Source organism: Aquarana catesbeiana, linkage group LG01 (genome assembly GCF_042186555.1).
Source record: "Aquarana catesbeiana isolate 2022-GZ linkage group LG01, ASM4218655v1, whole genome shotgun sequence".
Taxonomy (NCBI): Eukaryota; Metazoa; Chordata; class Amphibia; order Anura; family Ranidae; genus Aquarana; species Aquarana catesbeiana.
The window spans coordinates 718,082,740-718,107,679 of NC_133324.1; the positions used below are offsets into that span (position 1 = coordinate 718,082,740).

Genomic DNA, 24,940 nt, shown 5'->3' on the forward strand with positions numbered 1-24,940 from the left:
TCTCAACAGAATATTAAAAAATGAACATTTTATTTATGATTATATTAATTTGTCCAATTACATTTGAGCCTCTGAAAATGGGGGGGGGGGGGGCGCTATGTATAAAAATGGTTGCAGTTCCTAAAATTTGTGCTTGAATTAAGGCTTAAAGTCTACACTTAAATTTATTTTGGATTGTTTTGTTTTAATTTTATTCTGGTGGTATACAGAGCCAAAAGTATGAAAATTGTGCCTGTGTCCAAATATTATGGTCCTAACTGTATATACACACACCTGTCTCCTCTTGCTGTATCGGGCGCTACTGTGCGCTCTTATACAGACTTCATAAGAAGAATAAATCACCATTCATGAAGACTGTGAAGATTCTTTGTATTTACAATATGAGCTATTGTTTAAGCCTGGCCTACTTCCAGCACTTAGCAGACAGATGTGCATAATTAACTTTGGTAAATAGGGAGTGTGGTATGAGAATGCCATTGGCATTTATATTGCACTGCACATGTAGCTTTGTAAGAGGATGGCTTTTGCTTCCACTCCCTATCTTTGCTGTTGCTGGGCAACCTGTAATCTTCCTGTTTAGCTAAAAGCTTCCTGCTATGTGAGCATCAAAATACAACAAACATGAAGAGGATGGCTCTACCTTAAAGCGCAACTAAACCCATTGATTTAACCGTTTCCCAAAACAAAGCATGCTGTAAAATAATAACAGTCACAGTAGCTTGTGCTCTCAACCAGACTGTCAAGCCATCAAATGGCTTGCATCATAACGGTTCACATGTGTGCAAAATTACAGCTGGGGGGGCATTGGAATAATAGTAAGGAAGGCCAGCAGCACAAGAGGCACGGCAGATTAATAGTAAGTAATGTCAATTGTCCTGATTTTTTTTTAAACTAAAAAACTTGGGCTTTAAAGCCCAGCTCCAGGGTGAATGTAAATTCATCTACAATTTAAAAACATTACTATATAGCAGGCACAGATACTGGTTTGTTTTTTTCTATGTAAATGTTACTTCGATATATGTAATTTCTAAATTGTCAGCTGTGCAGTTGATCAACCCAAGAGCCAAGTAACATTGAAATTGGTAAACAGATACATGCTATAAGTCACAACACACAGTGCACCCAGAAAGTATTCACAGCGCTTCACTTTTTCCACATTTTGTTATGTTACAGCCTTATTCCAAAATGGACTAAATTCATTCTTTTCCTCAAAATTCTACAAACAATACCTCATAATGACAACGTATAAGAAGTTTGTTTGAAATCTTTGCAAATGTATTAAAAATAAAATTAACGAAAAAAAATTCACATGTACATAAGTATTCAGATGCATCTGGTTTCCATTGATCATCCTTGAGATGTTTCTACAACTTGATTGGAGTCCACCTGTGGTAAATTCAGTTTATTTGTCATGATTTGGAAAGGCACACACCTGTCTATATGAGGTTCCACAGTTAACAGTGCATGTCAGAGCACAAACTAAGCCATGAAGTCCAAGAAATTGTCTGTAGACCTCTGAGACAGGATTGTATCGAGGTACAGATCTGGGAAAGGGTACAGAACATTTTCTGCAGCATTGCAGGTCCCAATGAGCACAGAGGCCTCCATCTTCAGTAAATGGAAAAAGTTTGGAACCAACAGGACTCTTCTTAGAGCGGGCCGTCCGGCCAATCTGAGTGATCGGGGGAGAAAGGCCTTAAGTCAGGGAGGTTACCAAGAACCCGATGGTCACTCAGAGCTCCAGCATCTCTCTGTGGTAAGAAGAGACCCTTTCAGAAGAACAACCATCTATGCAGCAATACACCAATCAGGCCTGTATGGTAGATGGTCAGACAGAAGCCACTCCTCCGTAAAAACGCACATGACAGCCTGCCTGGAGTTTGCCAAAAGGCACCTGAAGGACTCTCAGACCATGAGAAACAAAATTCTCTGGTCTTATGAAACAAAGATTAAAACTCTTCATCCTGAATGGAAGGCGCCATGTCTGGAGGAAGCCAGGCACCACTCATCACCTGGCCAATATCATCCCTACAGTGAAGTATGGTGGTGGCAGCATCATGCTGTGGGGATGTTTTTCAGTGGCAGGAACTGAGAGACTAGATGAATGAAGCAATGTACAAAGACATCCTTGATGAAAACCTGCTCCAGATCGCTCTGGACCTCATACTTGGGCAAAGGTTCATCTTCCAACAGGACAACGACCCTAAGCACACAGCCAAGATAACAAAGGAGTGGCTATGGGACAACTCTGTGAATGTCCTTGAGTGGCCCAGCCAGAGACCAGACTTGGATCCCGATTGAACATCTCTGGAGAGATCTGAAAATGCCTACAAAGAATGGGAGAAACTGCCCAAAAATAGGTGTGCCAAGCTTGTAGCATCATACTCAAAAATACTTGAGGCTGTAACTGGTGCCAAAAGGTGTTTCAACAAAGTATTGCGCAAAGGCTGTGGATACTTACAGTATGTGCATGTGGTTTGCTCCATTTTTTATTTTTATTACATCTGCAGAGATTTCAAACAAACTTCTTTCACGTTGTCATTATGGGGTATCGTTTGTAGAATTTTGAGGAAAATAATTAATTTAATCCATTTTGGACTAAGGCTGTAACATAACAAAATGTGGAAAAAGTGAAGCGCTGTGAATACTTTCCGGATGCACTGTACAATAATAAGACTGTTCATTTTTATAGAACAGTTTCATAACTTTGCTTCGGGGGGGCACTCCAAAATACATAGGTGTATGTTTATTAACCACTTCAGCCCCGGAAGGATTTACCCCCTTCCTGACCAAGCCCTTTTTTGTGATACAGCACTGCATCGATTTAACTGACAATTGCGCAGTCGTGCGACATGGTACCCAAACAAAATTGACGTCCTATTTTTCCCACAAATAGAGCTTTCTTTTGGTGGCAATTTGATCACCTCTGCGGTTTTTATTTTTTGCGCTATAAACAAAAAAAAAAAAAAGAGCGTCAATTTTGGAAAAAAATAAATATTTTTTTTTACTTTTTGCTATAATAAATATCCCAAAAATATAAATAAAAAAACAAATTTCTTCCTCAGTTTAGGCAGATATGTATTCTTCTACTTTTTTTTTCTTTTACCAAAAATAAACGCAGAAAGCGTATATTGATTGGTTTGCACAAAAGTTATCGCGTCTACAAAATAGGGGATAGATTTATGGCATTTTTATTATTAATGGCGGCGATTTTTATCATGACTGCAACATTGTGGCGGACAGATCGGACACTATTTTGGGACCATTTACATTTATACAGCGATCAGTGTTATAGAAATGCACTGATTACTATGTAAATGTCACTGGCAGGGAAGGGGTTAAACACTAGGGGACGATCAAGGGGTTAAGTGTGTTCCCTCAGGGGGGGGATGGGCTCACTAGAACATGACAGAGATCACTGCTCCCAATCACTGGGAGCAGTAGATCCCTGTCAAGTTGCTAAGCAGAACAGGGAAATGCCTTGTATACATAGGCATCTCCCCATTCTGCCTCTCCGTGCCACAAACGCGGGCTACCGGCGGACATAGAGTCCGCGGCACGCGCGCGCCCACTAGCGACGGAGTGACAAACGGGTACGCCGTTTTGCGCACCCATGCCACTTTGCCAAAGTATATAGGCGTGAGCCAGTCAGCAAGTGGTTAAACTGGGGAGTTTTTTCTCAGTTCAGATTTCGACAGTTCACCAAAGAAAATTATCTCCTCCGCAGCCTGTTTATAAAGCCGAAAACTTCAGTTCTCAGAAGGAGAAAATAGAAGAAGCTTTTCCCCTAAAAACGGTTAAGATCTGTATAGAAGGAGGTGGGCTGCATGTAATCTCGTGAGATAACAGTGCCACCCAGTTTAAAAAGTGAAACCAAAGATAAAAAGAACATGTAATTACATGTATAGACACATGGTAGCTAACTAATGTGTGACTCTCTCTCATAAATATATATATCATATACAGTGGGGATGGAAAGTATGCAGACCCCCTTACATTTTTCACTCTTTGTTATATTGCAGCCATTTGCTGAAATCATTTAAGTTCATTTTTTTCCTCATTAATGTACACACAGCACCCCATATTGACAGAAAAACACAGAATTGTTGACATTTTTGCAGTTTTATTAAAAAACTGAAAACTGAAATATCACATGGTCCTAAGTATTCAGACCCTTTGCCGTGACACTCATATATTTAACTCAGGTGCTGTCCATTTCTTCTGATCATCCTTGAGATTGTTCTACACCTTCATTTGAGTCCAGCTGTGTTTGATTATACTGATTGGACTTGATTAGGAAAGCCACACACCTGTCTATATAAGACCTTACATGCCGGTTCACACAGGGGCGACTTGTCAGGTGACCTAGCCGCCTGACAAGTCGCCTCCCGTTCTGTACTACGGAACCGTTCTAATAGGAGTGATGCAAGTCGCTCCGACTTAGAATAAGGTTCCTGTAGTATTTTTGGGGCGACTCAGGCGACTTGCATTGACTTCTATACAGAAGTCGTTTTGCAAGTCACCGCTGAAGTGAGGCGACCTGCCAGTCATGCCGCCCCTGTGGGAACCTGCACTACAGCTCACAGTGCATGTCAGAGCAAATGAGAATCATGAGGTCAAAGGAACTGCCTGAAGAGCTCAGAGACAGAATTGTGGCAAGGCACAGATCTGGCCAAGGTTACAAAAACATTTCTGCTGCACTTAAGGTTCATAAGAGCACAGTGGCCTCCGTAATCCTTAAATGGAAGACGTTTGGGACGACCAGAACCCTTTCTAGAGCTGGCCGTCCGGCCAAACTGAGCTATCGGGGGAGAAGAGCCTTGGTGAGAGAGGTAAAGTAGAACCCAAAGATCACTGTGGCTGAGCTCCAGAGATGCAGTCGGGAGATGGGAGAAAGTTGCAGAAAGTCAACCATCACTGCAGCCCTCCACCAGTCGGGGCTTTATGGCAGAGTGGCCCGACGGAAGCCTCTCCTCAGTGCAAGACACATGAAAGCCTGCATGGAGTTTGCTAAAAAATACCTGAAGGACTCCAAGATGGCGAGAAATAAGATTCGCTGGTCTGATGAGACCAAGATAGAACTTTTTGGCCTTAATTCTAAGCGGTATGTGTGGAGAAAACCAGGCACTGCTCATCACCTGTCCAGTACAGTCCCAACAGTGAAGCATGGTGGTGGCAGCATCATGCTGATGGGGTGTTTTTCAGCTGCAGTAACAGGACGACTGGTTGCAATCGAGGGAAAGATGAATGCGGCCAAGTACAGGGATATCCTGGACGAAAATCTTCTCCAGAGTGCTCAGGACCGCAGACTGGGCCGAAGGTTTACCTTCCAACAAGACAATGACCCTAAGCACACAGCTAAAATAACGAAGGAGTGGCTTCACAACAACTCTGTGACTGTTCCTAAATGGCCCAGCCAGAGCCCTGACTTAAACCCAATTGAGCATCTCTGGAGAGACCTAAAAATGGCTGTGCACCAACGTTTACCATCCAACCTGACAGAACTGGAGAGGATCTGCAAGGAGGAATGGCAGAGGATCCCCAAATCCAGGTGTGAAAAACTTGTTTCATCTTTCCCAAAAAGACTCATGGTTGTATTAGATCAAAAGGGTGCTTCTAACTAAATACTGAGCAAAGGGTCTGAATACTTAGGACCATGTGATATTTCAGTTTTTCTTTTTTAATAAATCTGCAAAAATGTCAACAATTCTGTGTTTTTCTGTCAATATGGAGTGCTGTGTGTACATTAATGAGGAAAAAAAGAACTTAAATGATTTTAGCAAATGGCTGCAATATAACAAGGCGTGAAAAATTAAAATTTTTAACCCAATGGATATATAGCAAGAAAGATCTTCCTCTAATCGCAGCAGCTTCTCTCCCAGATTCTCCACCTCTGAGCTGGAGAATCTGGAAGGGAGATATTTCAGTGTAACGGTCAGTGAGATCTTCAGAACATGTTCTCCGCTCCTCATCTCAGCTACATAAACCGGTACACACCAGAGATCAGCTGTGATCCCGAGGATCACGGCTTTGCTCTGTTTCATAAATGGACACCATAGTTGCAATATTCATCACAAAAAGATGTAAATGTTCCCTTCCAATCTTTTCCCTCAGTGTTCTTGTGTAAAATAATTTTGATCAACTGTCAAACACACACACAACACACACATGAGTTGTTATCTCCATAGTTACAATGACCTATTCTGATTATGAGCGAACAAAACTTGCAATTTTTGCAACTGTGTGACATTAGAAACAGGAAGCGACGAAGATTTTGTCACTTCTGGTTTTGGTTCTTTGTTTAACTGACAGCTACTGGCCAGATAAGCAGCTGATAATGATAAAAACGATATGTGTCTGACTGACTGCATTGGAGGCCAGATCTGGGGGTTTAACTACTTGCCAACCGCGCTATAGCCGAATGACAGCGCGGTCGGCCAGTTCTGAGAGGGTGTCTATTGACCTCCTCCCCGGCGCTCTCAGTGTCCGAAGGACAAAGCTGATTACAGATCACGTGTTTAGCTGTGTCAAATCACAGCTGATCACGATGTAAACATACATTTCCCAGATATCTGCATTCCTTTCCTCGCGCTGTTACAGCGTGAGGAGAGGAGAGAGCTGGTAACGCGCAAGTGTAAAAAAAGGACATCTACTCTGATAATCAGGGCACTGATCGTCAGTGTCCTGATGATCAGTGCAGCCCCAACAGTGCCCATCAGTGCTGCAAATCAATACCCCCTATCAGTGCCTCATCAGTGCCCACTTGGGGTGCAACGGATCAAAAAACTCACGGTTCGGATCGTTCCTCGGATCAGGAGTCACGGTTCGGATCATTTTCGGATCAACAAAAAAAAAAAATCTCCCCCACAGTAATATCCACAATCTCCCTATTGGCAGAGTATTGGCAGAGTATTGGCAGGGTATTGCAGCAGGGCATTGCAGAGTATTGGCACTGCTGCCATCCGATCTCTCCCCTCCACTGTACAGATCAGTACACAGAGGGGAGAGAGAGAGGAACCGGCGTCATGACATGACGCCGGTTTGTTACAAGTGATCGCTCCGTCATTCGACGTGCTAAACGGCCGCCGGGTGTACCAAGATGGCCGCCGCTTCGGAGCTAGGCCAAAGCCGCAGCCTTTCCTATGGCCGAGGCCACAGAGGTGTCCCGTACGGATCAACCTCCACGGATCGGATCAACCTCCGCGGATCGGATCACGGATCGATGACGATCCTTTGCACCCCTAGTGCCCACAAAATGCCGCCTTATCAGCGCACATCAGTGCAGCACACATCAGTGAAGGAGAAAAGTTACCTGTTTGCAAAATTTTATAACAAAAACAAAGAGAAACTTTATTTTACTTCAAAATTTTTTGGTCTTTTTTTGATTGTTTAGAAAAAAATATAAAAAACCAGTGGCGATTAAATGCCACCAAAAAAAAATGGGTACAGTGCTGCATAACCGTGTGACAGCGCTGAAAGCTGAAAATAGGCCTGGGCAGGAAGCGTATGAAAGTGCCCAGTAGTCAAGTGGTTAATAGACCCCAGATCTCTCCATAAAGAGGACCTGTCCCGGCCCATGCTATTACAAGGGATGTTGCTCATCCCTTGTAAAAGCAATAAAGTTTATCAAAAAAAAAAAAAGTTAAAAAGGTACAGTGTTAAAAAAAAAAAAAAAAAAATTGACAGCGCCCTCGTTTCACCATGCACCAAAGGGAAATCACATCTAAAGGGATGCAGACCCTGCCACTTTCCTAAGTAGAGCCCTGCAGGTGCAGTAGCTGATTGACAAATAAAACCACTCCCATACAGATTCACTGAGTACCTTAAGGCTGGGTTCACACTGGTCCGACAAACGCTCCGACATTGGGAGCTCATGTCGCATGACGTGTGAAATTTAATGTTTCCCTATGGGAGCCGTCCTAACTGGTCCGACACAAGTCGTTCCGACTTTAGAAATGCTCCCTGTACTACTTTGGTCCGACTTTGATCCTACTTCAGTCTATTGACTATCATTGAAGTCGGATCAAAGTCGGATTGCCGTCTTGCATGATCCGACTTTGGCACGCGACTTGTGCTCAGATGTTCTTGAGGGGGAACTCCGCGCCAAATTTTAAATAAAAAACCGGCATGGGTTCCCCCTCCAAGAGCATACCAGGCCCTTGGGTCTGGTATGGACCTTGAGGGGAACCCCCTACGCCGATAAAAACGGCGTGGGGGTCCCCCCCAATCCATACCAGACCCTTATCCGAGCACGCAGCCCGGCCGGACAGGAATGGGGGTGGGGACGAGCGAGCGCCCCCCCCCCTCCTGAACCGTACCAGGCCGCATGCCCTCAACATGGGGGGTTGGTGCTTTGGGGGAGGGGGCGCGCTGCGGCCCCCCACCCCAAAGCACCTTGTCCCCATGTTGATGAGGACAAGGGCCTCTTCCCGACAACCCTGGCCGTTGGTTGTCGGGGTCTGCGGGCGGGGGGCTTATCGGAATCCGGGAGCCCCCTTTAATAAGGGAGCCCCCAGATCCCGGCCCCCCACCCTATGTGAATGAGTATGGGGTACAGCGTACCCCTACCCATTCACCTAGGAAAAAAGTGTCAATTTAAAAAAAAAAACACTACACAGATTTTTAAAGCATTTTATTAGACAGCTCCGGGGGTCTTCTTCCGACTTCGGGGGTCTCTCCGGTTCTTCTCCACGCTCTCCGGATCTTCTGCCGGGCTCCTCCGCTCTCTTCTGCTCTTTTGCCGCTCTTTTGCTAAAGCGGAGGAGCCCGGTCTTCAATCTTCTGCCTTCTGCCTTCTGCCCTCTTCTCCTGATGTTGACACGACGCTCTCTGGAGCTAGAATGCTCTCTGTGCGCTCTGCTCTGACTTATATAGGCGGTGACCCCGCCCCCTTATGCCGTCACAGTCCCTGGGCATGCTGGGACTGTGACGTTTTAGGGGGCGTGGTCATCGGGTGATGACCACGCCCCCTAAAACGTCACAGTCCCAGCATGCCCAGGGACTGTGACGGCATAAGGGGGTGGGGTCACCGCCTATATAAGTCAGAGCAGAGCGCACAGAGAGCATTCTAGCCCCAGAGAGCGTCGTGTCAACATCAGGAGAAGAGGGCAGAAGGCAGAAGGCAGAAGATTGAAGACCGGGCTCCTCCGCTTTAGCAAAAGAGCGGCAAAAGAGCGGAAGAGAGCGGAGGAGCCCGGCAGAAGATCCGGAGAGCGTGGAGAAGAACCGGAGAGACCCCCGAAGTCGGAAGAAGACCCCCGGAGCTGTCTAATAAAATGCTTTAAAAATCTGTGTAGTGTTTTTTTTTTAAATTGACACTTTTTTCCTAGGTGAATGGGTAGGGGTACGCTGTACCCCATACTCATTCACATAGGGTGGGGGGCCGGGATCTGGGGGCTCCCTTATTAAAGGGGGCTCCCGGATTCCGATAAGCCCCCCGCCCGCAGACCCCGACAACCAACGGCCAGGGTTGTCGGGAAGAGGCCCTTGTCCTCATCAACATGGGGACAAGGTGCTTTGGGGTGGGGGGGCCGCAGCGCGCCCCCCTCCCCCAAGGCACCACCCCCCATGTTGAGGGCATGCGGCCTGGTACGGTTCAGGAGGGGGGGGGCGCTCGCTCGTCCCCACCCCCATTCCTGTCCGGCCGGGCTGCGTGCTCGGATAAGGGTCTGGTATGGATTGGGGGCGACCCCCCACGCCGTTTTTTCGGCGTAGGGGGTTCCCCTCAAGGTCCATACCAGACCCAAGGGCCTGGTATGCCTCTGGAGGGGGAACCCATGCCGGTTTTTTATTTAAAATTTGGCGCGGAGTTCCCCCCTAAAGATTCATACCAAACACAGTGCCGGCATTGGCGGGGATCCAAGTCGGATCCCCGTTCATTGAAAGTCGGACACATGCCGGCTTCATGTCGCAGGGCAAAGTCGGATCCAAAGTAGGACGGCTGTCGTGTCGCACCAGTGTGAACCCAGCCTTACTAAAACAGAACAAGTAGGCAGCCCAGCAGACTGTATAGCAACTGAGACTGCTCTCACAGATATTTTCGCCTTGGCAAAGCTGCTATAAATCATGTTTATAATTACCAGCATTAAATGCACACTTCTACCAAAACTTTCAAAAAAAAAAAAAAAAAAAGATGAAATATATGACTTGATAGTTCAGATAATCTCCAACTATTATTGTTGGTCCTTTACATCCACTCTCTTCATCCTGCTTGTAAATGTGCTGAGTGCAGTGGCACTGACAGTTCCATTACAATGTAGCTTGAACTGGAAAAACAGTAACTGACAGGAAGCCAGCAGGAAATGCACTGACCTCACCAAAGCGGAAACCTCTCCTACGCTGCTGCTCCAACCCGTACACTCACTCAGGACTACAGCTGTTCTTCTGCACCCTCTGTAACTGCAGAAGAACAGGCTTTACGCATGATATAACTAAGTTCTCAATTAACTTTACTTGGCATGTACTGCAGTCTTACCTACTCTATGACACGCAAACAAATTATATAAACAAGAAATACAATAATGCACAGTACAATAGCAGGGCTTATTTCTCAACTAAGCGAAGTGGTTACAAGCTGCAAACGGATGATATCAGGAACCTTTATTCTGCTTACGTTTGTAGATGCAATTCAATTCCTGCTTAAAGATAAAACGTTAGAAAGCTGCCACCAAATACAGTTAAAATGTCTCTTATCTTTGGGTAACCAAAGACCTCATCATCTCCCTACTCGGAAGTCCCTCACTGAGGAAAAGCTGGCGGCTGGTTCAAGTAGCTTATATCCTTTAGAGAAAAGAGCAGTGCAAGGCTGCCAGCTACATATATAGACATGCAGGCTGGCAGTGTACAAATATGCATGTCTATGTGTCTGCCAAATCAAGGAGAGTTGAACAGAATGGGCAACAACAAACTTCCAATCACCATAAAAATGTATGTCCAAATTAAATTGCTCTTGGATCACCTGTCTGGGGATAATATAGTGGAAAAATTGGGTTTGTTGTACACTGTATATATTCTATGAATAATTGTCAAAGTTTTATTAATATTGTAACTGCTACTTTGTCTCAGTGCAAATCCTTCTCCCACAGATGGTTGCCTTGCACAGAAAGCCACTGTTCAAGTGCTACACTTTTAAAATGGCCACCATTTCCAATCTGTGGCTTGAAGCCCAATAGCCAATTATACCAGATGATTTTTAATTCTGGTTAGCCAGTTGTGTTATTCAGGCACCCACAGGCCCAGAACTTAAAGCGGGGTTCCACTCAAATTTTTAACTTAATCTTACCCCCTTCAGTTAATTGCATAGATGTTCAAATGCCGCACAAAAATTTTTTTTATCGCTGTAATTACCTTTATATTGTACTTTATTGTGGCACTTCCTGTTCCTCCTCCCATGGGAATAGGCGTGTTTATTGCCTTTCCCCGGCGCCGCACTGTCTCCTGGGAGCTTAGTGTCAGGCTTCCCAAGATTCAGTGCGGGAACAATGATCATGCTTGTGAACAAGCTGTGAATGAACAGCATTCACAGCATCCAGGAAATCAATGCTTGTGGGCTTCACATGCCCACAAGCAAGATGGAAACAGCCAGCATCACATTTTTAAAGTTATTCTTCAGTACGAAAACAGACAGAGGCAGAAATATTACACCCAAACTGTGAGTATTATTTTGGGATTAGCAAAGTGTCTCAATGACCTAAAAAAAAAAAAAAAAAAAAAAAAAAACGAAGGATTGGTCACCGGACTCCCACTTTAACTACAGACACGCCTGTAACGAAGCAATACAGCCAATGAAGGAGCACACTGGGTTGTCCCTCTGTTCTCCCCTTCAATAATCAAACTCCCTGCAAAACAATGGAGTCCTAACTGGATCCCAGTGCAGGCCCTCCCTCTCTATCTGAATGCCACTGTACAGAGTGACAATTAAAAGGAGATCAATATCATAACAGATTTAGGAATTTTAAGGGCCATATACTAGCATGTATGGGCAGGCTGAACGTACCAAGTTGATCAAACTTAACTTAGGTACAACTAGCCTGTCGTATTTTACATGTAATTATTTCTAGTGGTTATTGTAACCGCTAGCAGTAATCACTGTATTCCCCTGGGTGGGTACGGCTCCCCCCTGCTGGGAGAACACAATGGCTAAGCAGGAAAGAAAATCGCTCGATTTACCCCATCAACATAGTCAGTGTTGATGGGGGAAATGGAGCAATTTTCACTCCGTCTATGGCCTGCTTAACTGAAAAAAACGGCAGCATAGCTAAACATTTATAAAGCACACGGACTTTACAAGTGCTTTCGATTTTTTTTTTTGTAAAGAAGGAAGAGAGAAAAGCCCAGTCATGTAACCTGTCAAAATCACATCATGGAGCACTCTCAGTAGTCTCTTGTCACACTGTGATCAGATTTTTATAAATGAGCTTTAGTTGTTCATAACAAAGAATTCTTAATTTTTTATAGAATAGCATTTTCTATCATCCTGGAGATATATTTCATCTCTTCTACTGTATGACAGCCATTTCTAGTATAGGTATATTTTTCTATAGAGTAAAAGTCTGTTCTGCCAGACACCGAGGGTATTTTCACACTGGTTTGCTTAAAAACTGCCAGTAAAACGCCTATGCATTAATGGAGTGTTTTTTGCTGCGATTTTGCAGCTTTGCGGCGCAGATTTTAACCACTTCACGCAAATCACCATACCTGTATGTCAGTATTTTGACGCTAAATACCGCTGATATGACACCATAACCCCGGTATTTTCGGGAACGACACGCGTTTCTCTTTATGATTAAAGTGGTCTCTGCGGCAGATTCGCCGCAAGATCACTTATCGGTGGCGGGAGAGGTACTCACCCCCTTTCCGCCACGCTCTGGTTGTCTCTGCCGCTTACCGGAGCCATCGTTAGTGGTGGAGACGATCGCGTCCGCTCCCCTCACTGCCTGGATGCTGAGTGAGGGGAAGCATTGGAGGGCGGAAGCGACATCAAACGTTACTTCCGTCCAATGCTCTTAAAGGAAACTTTTTTTTTTTCTATTGCATTTTAGTGTAAATATGAGATCTGAGGTCTTTTTGACCCCAGATCTCATATTTAAGAGGTCCGGTCATGCATTTTTTTTTTTTTTTTAAAGATAGTGTCAAAATAAGAAGTAAAAAAAAATTTAAAGCGCCCTGACCCGACAAGCTCGGGCGCAAGAGTGAACGCATACGTGAGTAGCGCCTGCATATGAAAACGGTGTTCAAACCACACGTGAGGTATCGCAGTGATCGTTAGAGCAAGAGCAATAATTCTAGCCCGGGACCTCCTCTAACTCAAAACTGGTAACTTGTAGACATTTTTAGACTTCCTCTATGGAGACTCTTAAGGTAAAAGTTTGTCGCCATTCCACAAGCGAGCGCAATTTTGAAGCGTGACATGTTGGGTATCAATTTACTCGCCATAAGACTGTTACACTATTAAAAAAACAATTGGTCTAAGTTAACTGTTATCTTTTTTTTTTTTTTAATTCCAAAAAGTGTATTTTTTAAAAAAAAAGTGCGCTTGTAAGACCGCTGCGCAAATACGGTGTGACAGAATGTATTGCAACGACCGCCATAATATATAACTTTTTTTCCCCTAACACCCTAGAGAATAAAATGGCGGTCATAGCAATATATATATACACTATAAATATATATATATATATATATATATATATATATATATATATATATATATATATATATATATATATATATATATATATATATATATATATATAAAAATTATATTATATCTTTTTTTTTTTTTTTTTTTTTTTATTTATTGCTATGTTTGTGGATTCTAAGTAATTTTCTTGCAAAAAGAATGATTTTAACTTGTCAAACACTGAGTCTGAAAAATAGGCCTGGTCCTTAAGTGGTTAAAAGGACATATGACTCAAAAACTGCAACAAAAAAAAAAAATGTAGTGAAGGTGTTTTTGAGGCGTTTTTTTGATGCAATCCCCATTCACTTCAATGGAGAGGAGCATTTTTGGGGAAGTTTTTTTAAGCTCTCCAAACATGCCCCAAAAATGCTGCAAGCAGGATTTTTTTCACTGCAACGGAAGCGCACCGCCCCAGTGTGAACACATTCATTGATTTTAAAAGGGAAGCATTTTTCTTGAGCTTTTCAGGCACTTTTTTTTAACACAAAAGCGATTAAAAAACTCCTTCATAAACACATAGGCATTTTACAGGCAGCTTTGAAGCGAAATAGTGTGAAAGTGCCCTAAAATATCAAAAGATCAGGAACAGAACGAAGAGTTTGAAAGAACTTTAAGTGCTCCTTTCACAGTTTTAAGAAAACTGTAAAATTACTTCCAGGTAAATTTTACAATATGCACAAAATATTTGTAGACCATGACAAAGAACTGCAAAAAATAAAACAAACCCTTTAAACCCTTAAACCCTTTAGCACCCCCGCTATTGGCCGAAAAGCGCCGCTATAACAGCGGTAAAGCCACATATGGCATGCTCCCAGCACAAAGACCAGGGTCTCACCGAGAGCCCAGGGCCCAGTCTCTTTTGATTTTGGGTCACTTGATCGCTGTGGTAGCCTCTGATTGGCTACCACACTGATCAGTCACTGTGAAGCCTACTGGTGTTTTTTTCCCCTTTCTGTCAATGGAGAGATAGATACATTGCATCTTTGTCTTTCCATGCAGAAAGGAAAAAAAAAAAAAAGTTTGTTTGTAAAAAAAAATTAAGAATAAAATAATAAAAAATAAAAGAACAAATACCTAGATCAAGGTTTGATCCAAGTCAGTGCCAGGGTTAATGTTTGGGACAAGGTCAGGGTAAAGGTCAAAGGTCAAGGTCAGTATATTTTGAGCAGGATTTTTTTTTTAATTAGCATCAGTGTTAGTTAATGTCAGTGTGTTTTAGGTAGGACAAAAAAAACAGCAAAAAATGCGCACCTTTTTCTTCTGGGCTGTACTACAGTTACAAACAACATCTAACACACATATGTGGTATTGTTGCAATCATCAGGAGCAGGAGACTTAATTTTGGTATTTTTTACTATTTTAGACCAGTTTTCCTTTGATAAAAAAAAAAAATAATAATAATAATAATAATATTCAATCAGAAGATATAACTATTTACTACCAAATAAAAGCCCAATTTGTCCTGAAGAAAAAAAGTTATAATTCACCTAGATGCACAAAAAAGTTGTGATGATATGTACAGTTTTACTAACACAAGTCAAAATTGCAAAATTGTGCTTAGGCTTTCAGATTTGTTTTACCCTTAGGTGTAAAGGGGTTAAATAATATTTTTAAATGTACTGAATTGTAAGTAAGCACCTAAATCTGCTGAGAGGCACGCAATAAGTATGTCCCTTTAGCCACAGGTTGGGGAACGGCAGTTTGGAGAATATAAGGTTCTTTGGCTGGTATATTTGGGCTGATTTACTAAGGACCCGTGCACACTGGCCTTACAAAATGATGCTTCTACAGGAACTTTGTGTTCTGCCTGTAGAAGCAGCTAAATGCTATCCTATGTGTCCATACACATAGGACGTTTAGATGCATATTTTAAGCTTAGCGTTTAAAGGCAGAAAAAAAAAAAAAAAATTCTGTTTTGCATTTTCGACAGGAGATTTCTAGCAGAAAAAAATTCTAAATGCTTCTAAATGCCTGTACAAAAATGCTCTATATGAGTGTTTTTTTCTGCCAAAACAACTGTCGTTTTTTTTTTTAAGCCCAGTGTGCATTGACCCTTAGGCCCCTTTCACACTGGGGTGGTGGGGGCATCGGCGGTACAACAGCGCTATTTTTAGCGCTGCTGTACCGTCGTTCTTGCAGCTGTATTCGGCCGCTAGCGGTGCGGTTTTAACCCCCGCTGGCGGCCAAAAAAGGGTTAAAATCACTCGTACAGCGCGGCTATAGCCGCGGTATTGCCGCGGTATAGCCGCGCTGTCCCATTGATTTCAATGGGCAGGAGCGGTTTAGGAGCGGTGAATACACCGCTCCTTCACCGCTCCAAAGAAGCGGTTTGCAGGACTTTTTTCACCGTCCTGCCAGTGCACCGCTTCAGTGTGAAAGCCCTCGGGCTTTCACACTGAACAAACAGCGGAGGCTGTTTAGGGGCGGTTTGCAGGCGGTATTTTTAGCGCAATACCGCCTGCAAACCGCCCCAGTGTGAAAGGGGTCTTAAAGAGGTGAGAATCTTCCCACAAAAAAAAAAAATTCTATAAAAATATTCACTTATATCCAATCATATAAAAAGTAGATTTCCATTCAATTTGATTACCCAATCATTTGCAGATGAAGAAAGTAAACAAGAATTTGCTTTTCAAATGACTGGAAAACTTGAGTGAATACCGTATTTACACAATTTATTGCATGAAGATGCTCAACTCCTTTAGTAGTTAACCTTTGTGGTATTCCAGGTTTAAATATCCCCAGGTAGCAAAGCCAGTCAGTCAATGTGGAAGATCGATTGCTCCCTTTGGGGACTGCCAAGCCTCTTTCATCAAGGGGACGTTGCAAATTGTTTCTAGCTTGACCCTCTTCCACACCAATTCACAGAATAGGGTTTCTCTAATTGTAAACCTATTTTGAATAGCCAAACACATTATATTGCATATAATTAGTTAAAGGTAAAAAAAAGGGAATCCTTATAGATAAATCTGAAGGGCCATTGTGGGGGTTCTATATATCCTGTGTAGAATAAATAATTGGGTAAGCCTTCAAATTTTCCACTCGCCTACTCGTATTTTGCGAGTGGAAATGAGGGCTGGCGAGCGTGGGCTGCCAGGTGACGGTAAAGTGTCATTCCCGAGGGCTTTCACACTTAGGCTCGATTCACACAGGGGCAACACGACTTCAGCGCGACTTTGTACCGCGGCTTCAGCGCGACTTCAGCGCGACTTCAGCAAATTACAAGGCGACTTGAAGTCGCCTCCATGACAGGCGACTTCGGCTGTGGCCAATCACAGGGCAATCAGCTCTCTGGGAGGGAGGGGGGGAGGGAGGGGTTTTCCCTGCAAAGTCGCTTGACTTTACAGAGAGATCCGACTTGGAGGCGACTTCCATTGATTTCTATGGTACAGGTCGCCTACCAAGTCGGATCAAAGTAGTACAGGGAGTACGTTCTGAAGTCGGAGCGACTTCAGTAGTGTCTATTAAGACGCTCCCATTCACTTCAATGTGAATCTATTTCTGGGGCGACTTGGGGCGACTTGAGGGCGTACAAGTCGGATCCCAAGTCGCCCCAGTGTGAACCGACCCTAAGGCGATGTGCTGGCAGGATGTTAAAAATGTCCTGCAAGCAGCAATTTTGGGGCGGTGAAGGGGCGGTGTATAAACGGCTTCTGCCCATTGAAATTAATGGTCACCGCTGCCAAAGCTCCTCGGCAGCAGCACTAGACGGGCGCATTTAACCCTTTATTTGGCCGCTAGCGGGGGTTAAAAGTATAGTATAGTGGCCAAATAGTGCCACTAAAATGACAGTAAAGTGCCGCTAAAACTAGCGGCATTTTACCGTCAATGCCCGCCTGCCCCAGTGTGAAAAGGGTCTAAGTAAAAGCACCTAACACAGTGCACAAAAACACTGGCTAGGCAGTTAACCCCTTGATTGCCCTAGATGTTTAACCCCTTCACAGCCAGTGTCATTAGTAAAGTGACAGTGCATATTTTTAGCACTGATCACTGTATTAGTGACACTGGTTCCCACAAAGTTTCAGGTGTCAGGTTGTCCGCCGCAATATTGCAGTCCCGCAAAGTTGCTGTTTGTTGTCATTATTGATATAAAAAATAAAATTAAAATTCCAGTATATAACCCATAGTTTGTAGACACTAACTTTTGACAAACCAATCAAAATATGCTTATTGGAAATTTTTTCACCAAAAATATGTGTATTGGTCACAATTTATTAACAATTTTTTTTTCTTTAAAAACGCCAATTATCAGTTAAGGACATAGCCGCCCCGCTCCTTAACAACTTTTCAGCTGTCAGTGGAGTTCCCCTGTTGACAGCTAGAATGTTAAAGCAGTCCAGAAATTGGATCTGTCAAAATAATTTTTTATTTTTTTTTAAAAAAGCAGCCCGGCATAGCAGCTGAAACACTAAGACAAAAAGAAACATTGTATCTTTCTGTTTCTTCATCTACAGAACAAAAGGGATGAACTGCAATCTGTAGATTAAAAGCAAGTATGGGTTTGTTTTTTGCATAATCATACTTACCTAGGTGGATGAAGCATCAGACCGATGCAGCATCTGTCCCCCGAACACCGCCGATGGTTTGGTTCTCTCAACTCCCTGAGGGGAGAGCTGCTGACTGTCAGTCAGCATCTCTCCTGCTCTGCTCCTCCACGCTCACTGGAGCGCTGAGCTGTGGTGGGGCGGGGAGTGGCCGTCTCAGAGGCTGAGACTGCCATCAGTCCAGGCAGCTGGCGAATCCAGACTTTCTAAGTCGGGATGACGCGGTGCCTGGACTGATTTCTGTGACGTCAGCAGAGAGTGGACTTCAACCTGCTCTCTGTTGAAAACGGGTCACAGGAGTGCAAAACGTATTGCACTCCTGTGACTCGTAGGAGAAGCCCAGCCAAACGAGCTCAGGCTGGACTTCTCCTTTAAGTCAGTTTGAGGCTCCATGCACACTAGCATTTTTGTTAAGCTCCTAGAAGCTAAATAGTGTTATACTATGTGTTCATGCACACTACATTAGGCTATTATCGTTTTCTGAGCCTCAGCGTCTAGGAGCAGAAACAATTGTTTTTGTAGAGTTTCCCGGAGCGTTTTTCCAGCAGAAATGCTCCTAAATACTCCTAAACGCTACTAATAGCGTTTTTTGAGGTTATTTCTTTTACTGCAAAAATTCCTATAAAATGCTAATGCTCCTAAACTCTTCTAAAACACTACTACAAAAAGCAAACTAGTACCAGCGTTTTTTATCCAGTGATTTTTCCAGCGTTTTTTTAACTTAAAGCGGAGTTCCACACAAAAACGGAACTTCCGCTTTTCGGAACCCTCCCCCCCTCCGGTGTCACATTTGGCACCTTTCAGGGGGGAGGGGGGTGCAGATACCTGTCTAAGACAGGTACAGTGGCTTGCGAAAGTATTCGGCCCCCTTGAACTTTTCAACCTTTTGCCACATTTCAGGCTTCAAACATAAAGATATAAAATTTTAATTTTTTGTGAAGAATCACCAACAAGTGGGACATAATTGTGAAGTGGAACGAAATATATTGGATATTTTAAACTTTTTTAGCAATTAAAAAACTGAAAAGTGGTGCGTGCAAAATTATTCGGCCCCTTTACTTTCAGTGCAGAAAACTCACTCCAGAAGTTCAGCGAGGATCTCTGAATGATCCAATGTTGTCCTAAATGACTGATGGTGATAAATAGAATCCACCTGTGTGTAATCAAGTCTCTGTATAAATGCACCTGCTCTGTGATCGTCTCAGGGTTCTGTTGAAAGCGCAGAGAGCATCATGAAGACCAAGGAACACACCAGGCAGGTCCGTAATACTGTTTTGGAGAAGTTTAAAGCTGGATTTGGATACAAAAAGATTTCCCAAGGTTTAAACATCCCAAGGAGCACTGTGCAAGCGATCATTTTGAAATGGAAGGAGTATCAGACCATTGCAAGTCTACCAAGACCTGGCTGTCCCTCTAAACTTTCAGCTCAGACAAGGAGAAGACTGATCAGAGATGCAGCCAAGAGGCCCATGATCACTCTGGATGAACTGCAGAGAACTACAGCTGAGGTGGGAGAGTCTGTCCATAGGACAACAATCAGTCGTACACTGCACAAATCTGGCCTTTATGGAAGAGTGGCAAGAAGAAAGCCATTTCTCAAAGATATCCATAAAAAGTCTTGTCTAAAGTTTGCTACAGGCCACCTGGGAGACACACCAAACATGTGGAAGAAGGTGCTCTGGTCCGATGAAACCAAAATCAAACTTTTTGGCCACAATGCAAAACGATATGTTTGGCGTAAAAGCAACACAGCTCATCACACTCAACACACCATCCCCACTGTCAAACATGGTGGTGGCAGCATCATGGTTTGGGCCTGCTTTTCTACAGCAGGGACAGGGAAGATGGTTAAAATTAAGGGGAAGATGGATGCAGCCAAATACAGGACCATTCTGGATGAAAACCTGTTGGAGTCTGCAAAAGACCTGAAACTGGGACGGAGATTTATCTTCCAACAAGACAATGATCCCAAACATACAGCAAAATCTACAAAGGAATGGTTCACAAATAAACGTATCCAGGTGTTAGAATGGCCAAGTCAAAGTCCAGACCTGAATCCAATCGAGAATCTGTGGAAAGAGCTGAAAACTGCTGTTCACAAACGCTCTCCATCCAACCTCACTGAGCTCGAGCTGTTTTGCAAGGAAGAATGGGCAAGAATTTCAGTCTCTCGATGTGCAAAACTGATAGAGACATACCCCAAGTGACTTGCAGCTGTAATTGCAGCAAAAGGTGGCTCTACAAAGTATTAACGCAAGGGGGCCGAATAATTTTGCACGCCCCACTTTTCATTTTTTTATTAGTTAAAAAAGTTTCAAAAATCCAAAAGATTTCGTTCCACTTCACAATTGTGTCCCACTTGTTGGTGATTCTTCACAAAAAATAAAAATTTTATATCTTTATGTTTGAAGCCTGAAATGTGGCAAAAGGTTGAAAAGTTCAAGGGGGCCGAATACTTTCGCAAGCCACTGTATTTGCACCCACTTCCGGCATAGACTCCCATGGGAGTCTATGCCTCTTCCCGTCCCGACCGCGCTGTCTGCTGGGAACACACAGCTCCCAGGAGAGAGCGGGGACCACTAGGGTCGCGCATGCGCAGTAGGGAACCGGGAAGTGAAGCCGCAACGCTTCACTTCCTGATTCCCTCACCTAGGATGGCGGCGGCAGCTGCCGAGAACCGATCGGGTTCTCTGCGTCCCCTGCCGACATCGCTGGACCCTGGGACAGGTAAGTGGCAATGTATTAAAAGTCAGCAGCTGCAGTATTTGTAGCTGCTGGCTTTTAATATTTTTTTTTTTTGGCAGTGTGGGTGAACCCCCGCTTTAAAAAAAAAATGCTAGTGTGCATGGAGCCTAAAGCCTCGTACACACAGTACGATTGTTGGCCAACCGAGCGTCTGATTTTTGTCAAAAGGGTGTGTGCCAAGACCTTGTCTTGCATTCTAACGTTACACAATTGTCATGCCACAAACACGAACATAGTGACGTATTACGAGGAATTTCAGCTCTTGAGCACCACCCTTTGGGCCCCTTCTGCTAATTTCGGGTTTGGTGAGCATTGATTCTGAGCATGCGTAGTTGTACTTTCGACTTTGTGTGACGGATTTGTGTACTGGCGATACAAAAATCAGACATCAAGCCGCTGTCCGCCGAAAATTTACTAGCCTGTCATCCAACATTTGTTGGTCGAAAATTGGACAACAATTGTCAAAAGGAGCGTACTAACGGTAAGATTTCAGGACAACAGTCTGTCAACAGACAATCCCCTAAAAAAGTAGGCATTTTTTTAGATGCCCACAGCATGGGATTGTGGCGATTAAAAAAAAAAAAAAAAAAAATTTTGTTACTGTCCCTTTAAGGTGGACATGACAGGACACGGGTTTTGCGGGCGGGAACAACGTGACTTTGGGCGGGAAAAACACGTGTTTTTCAAAATAGTACATGTGAGTAAGGGTTATATAAGACCCCCGCAGTAAGGCTCCTGTCAGAAGTGTGACCCAGAGTGATTTGGCGAGCTCCCCTCCCTCCCACCCTGTCGCAGCACTTTTATCTGGTTTGTCACCCTTGGATCAAGGGGGGACTTTTGAATGTTTTATTTAATGTACTCGCTCGAGTTCTATGACTGAGCGAGATACTGATTGATATTTTAAAATTTTGGAAAAATTTTTGATGAATTTATTTATTTATTGATACCAATAAAGGTGCCGCGGCCATTTGTATTACCAAACAAAATATAAAATATATATATATATATATATATATATATATAGATAGAGATATTAATAATAATAAAATATATATATATTATATTAATGAATATTTAAATAAAAAAATATTGAGATAATTTTGTTTGGCTTGAATTGTTTCTTTATTAGTATTTCATTTTAGTACAGCCTACATTCCCATGCCAACAATCATACCGTGTGTACGAGGCTTAAGGCTCCATGCACACTAGCATTTTTTTAAATCCTAGAAGCTGTTATTACATTTTTCTGCTCCTAGAAGCCAAATAGTGTTATCCTATGTGTCCATGCACACTACTTTAGGCTCTTAGCATTTTTTGAGCTTCAGCTTCTTGGAGCAGAAAAAAAAAAATGTTTTTGTAGAGTTTCTTGGAGCGTTTTTCCAGAAGAAAAATATGCTGAATGTTACTAACTGCTCCTAGCTGCCACTAAAAGCTTTTTTTTAGCTTTTTCTTTGTCTTTATGTACTGCAAAAACACCAATAAAATGCTAATGCTCCTAAAAGCTACTTGAAGCTAGCACAAAAATGCTATTATCAGCATTTTTCACACAGCATTTTTTCTGGCATTTTTTTTTTTTTAGCTTATAGTGTGCATGGAGCCTAAAGCAACCTGTCAAGTAAGAAAAACATTTAGTCCTCATGCACACGGACGTTTTTACAGCTGCTTTTTTGAGCTTTTTTTGCAGCTTAAAAAGGCCTGTCTATGTTAGTCTATGGCTTCATGCCCACCTAGGCGTTTTTGAGCTGCAGGTGGCATAAGCGTTTTTAAGCTGTAAAAAAAACCCAGGACCAGTGGGTTCTGAAAGACGTTTTTCAGCTGTAAAAACGCTCTAACGCTGAAAAATGCTCAAAAACGTCATTCACCAACGTTTTTTAGCGTTTTTGATCCATTGAAAAAAAAAAAAAAAAAAACGCAGAAAAACGCTAACGCGGAAAAACGCTCAAACGCTCAAACGCTATTGCAAAAACGCTGAAAAAAGTTTAAAAAAATCACTGCAAAGATACTGGCGTTTTCATAACGTTTTTTTAACAGCCTGTGTGCATGAGGGCTAATGTGTTTTTCATTAAATGTTCCTCTATTTAACCCCTTAATTTACTCTAATCAGTCCTAATTAACTCCGTATTTTCCTGCTGATTGTTTTTATTTTATTTTTTCACTTCTATTTTTATAAACTATTAATAATTAAAACTTTTTTTTTGGTTTGCTTTGTTCGTTAATATTTTTACACCTTTAACATAATTTTTATTTCATTTGTAAATACTTTTTCAATGCTTTGTACAATTGCTGACAGCTGAAGTGTAAACAAAACAATTGTGGTAGGTATCGGTGAGTACTTAAAAAAAAAAAGAAAAAAAAAAAAAAAACATATCGGTACTTGGAGTAAAAAAAATGGTATCGGTGCTTCCCTAGCATAAATGTAATGGAATGGGTAAAATATGGCTTCAGCTCCTGTTCTCCACCTGTAGAGAACGCCTCAGACGCATTTCACCCTTTTTAGGGATTAATCGTAGAGGCCCTGAGAATGTCCTGCCAGCTCCCGTTTGTTTTACTTCACCGTTCATCACTAGAAACTGGAGCTGTACTGTGACCATGCGAGAAATTTAGGCCATCCATGGATTTATATATGTGCACCCTCTGGGCTTTAAAGACCATCCCCTTTGCCACCGCATATCTGTGTTAGGTGAGCAGTTTAAAGTGGTTCTAAGGATGGGTTCACATTGGTGCAATGTCAGACATCGTCGCATGGGATTCACAACACAGTGCAAATCACATGCAATGTCTGTCCGATGCAAACTCGGCCATACAGATAGTATGGCTTAATTTGCATCGCATTCGGACTAAACTGGTTCACGACCTTTTTTTGTGTTTACACCCATGTGATCCGAATCCTGTCCAAATTGACAGTTCACATTGCGATATACGAACAGATCTGGGGGTGTCATTAAAGTGTTACTAAACCCACAATAGTAAAATCTGTCTGTATATGCAGTATAGCATGCTTGTTATACTCACTGTGGAACTTAAGGGGTAAATCCTCTGTATTGTGTAAAAAGGCCGTTTGATCCTGTATGGACAGATCCTCCCCCTCCTGCAGGTCTCTCTTGGCAAGGCCAGATATGACACAGTCAGAGTGGTAAGGATGCACATGCTCAGTTTGGTCTCTATTACTGGAGATAATTTTTCCTGGTTGATCAGTGCTAGCCAGGTCACATGGTATAGACATCACACATTTGGGCATGTATGCCCAGTAACTAAAAAATAACACAGTGGGTGGGATGTCACATCTTGATTCATGTATGATCCGCCTCCCATAACAACATGAGGACACCGGCTATAGTGAAAATCTCCTCCTACCTGGACACTCAGCACTCAGGCAGACCCTGCAGTTTATCATGTGACCGTGGTATACAGATCAGTGAAAAAGGTATATAGTGGCAGTATTTTAATGTAAAAAGAAGATTTATAAGCTGTGAGTACTGGGGGGGGATTGGGTGGATGAATTATTTTCATATGACTGGGTTTAGTAGCGCTTTAAATTTGTATTGACAATCCCAGCTGTTCACATAGGGCAGGGTGAACTGCCTGCAAGTCAGGTGGGATGTGGGAACCCACAGTGGATTTTCAGGGTTTCCCACATCGCACCAATGTGAATCGAGCCTAAAGAAAGGTTTTTTGTTTTTTTTTTGCCTTCATGCATTCTCGGAATTAAGGTAAAAAAGAAACCTTCAGTATGCAGCTCTCTCCCAGCCCACCCCTTATACTTACCTGAGCCTCATCTCAATCCAGCGAAGCGCATGAGAGCAGCAGCGCTCCAAGGTCTCTCGCCCCTCCCCCTGCTATCTCCTCATTGGCTCACTGACTGTGATGGACAAGCCAATGAGGAAAGAGTGGGGGTGGGGCCAAGCCGAACTCGGTGTGTGAATGGACAATGTCTCAGGAGCAAGCCTGCTCGAGTGCCCCCGTAGCAAGATGC

The 24,940-nt window shown here is 43.1% G+C and overlaps 1 protein-coding gene across 4 annotated transcripts in view; it reads right to left on the reverse strand.

The window, feature by feature from the left end:
- ELF2 (E74 like ETS transcription factor 2) overlaps positions 1 to 24,940 on the reverse strand; it is a 190,976-nt gene that overhangs the window by 161,815 nt on the left and 4,221 nt on the right. The window contains exon 1 of one of the 4 annotated variants that reach the window (XM_073603896.1): positions 10,312 to 10,333. The exons of the other annotated variants lie outside the window; for them this stretch is intronic. The gene's annotated coding sequence lies outside the window, so the exon portion shown is untranslated. Of the gene's footprint in view, positions 1 to 10,311; positions 10,334 to 24,940 lie in introns of those variants that run through there. 4 annotated transcript variants of the gene reach the window in all.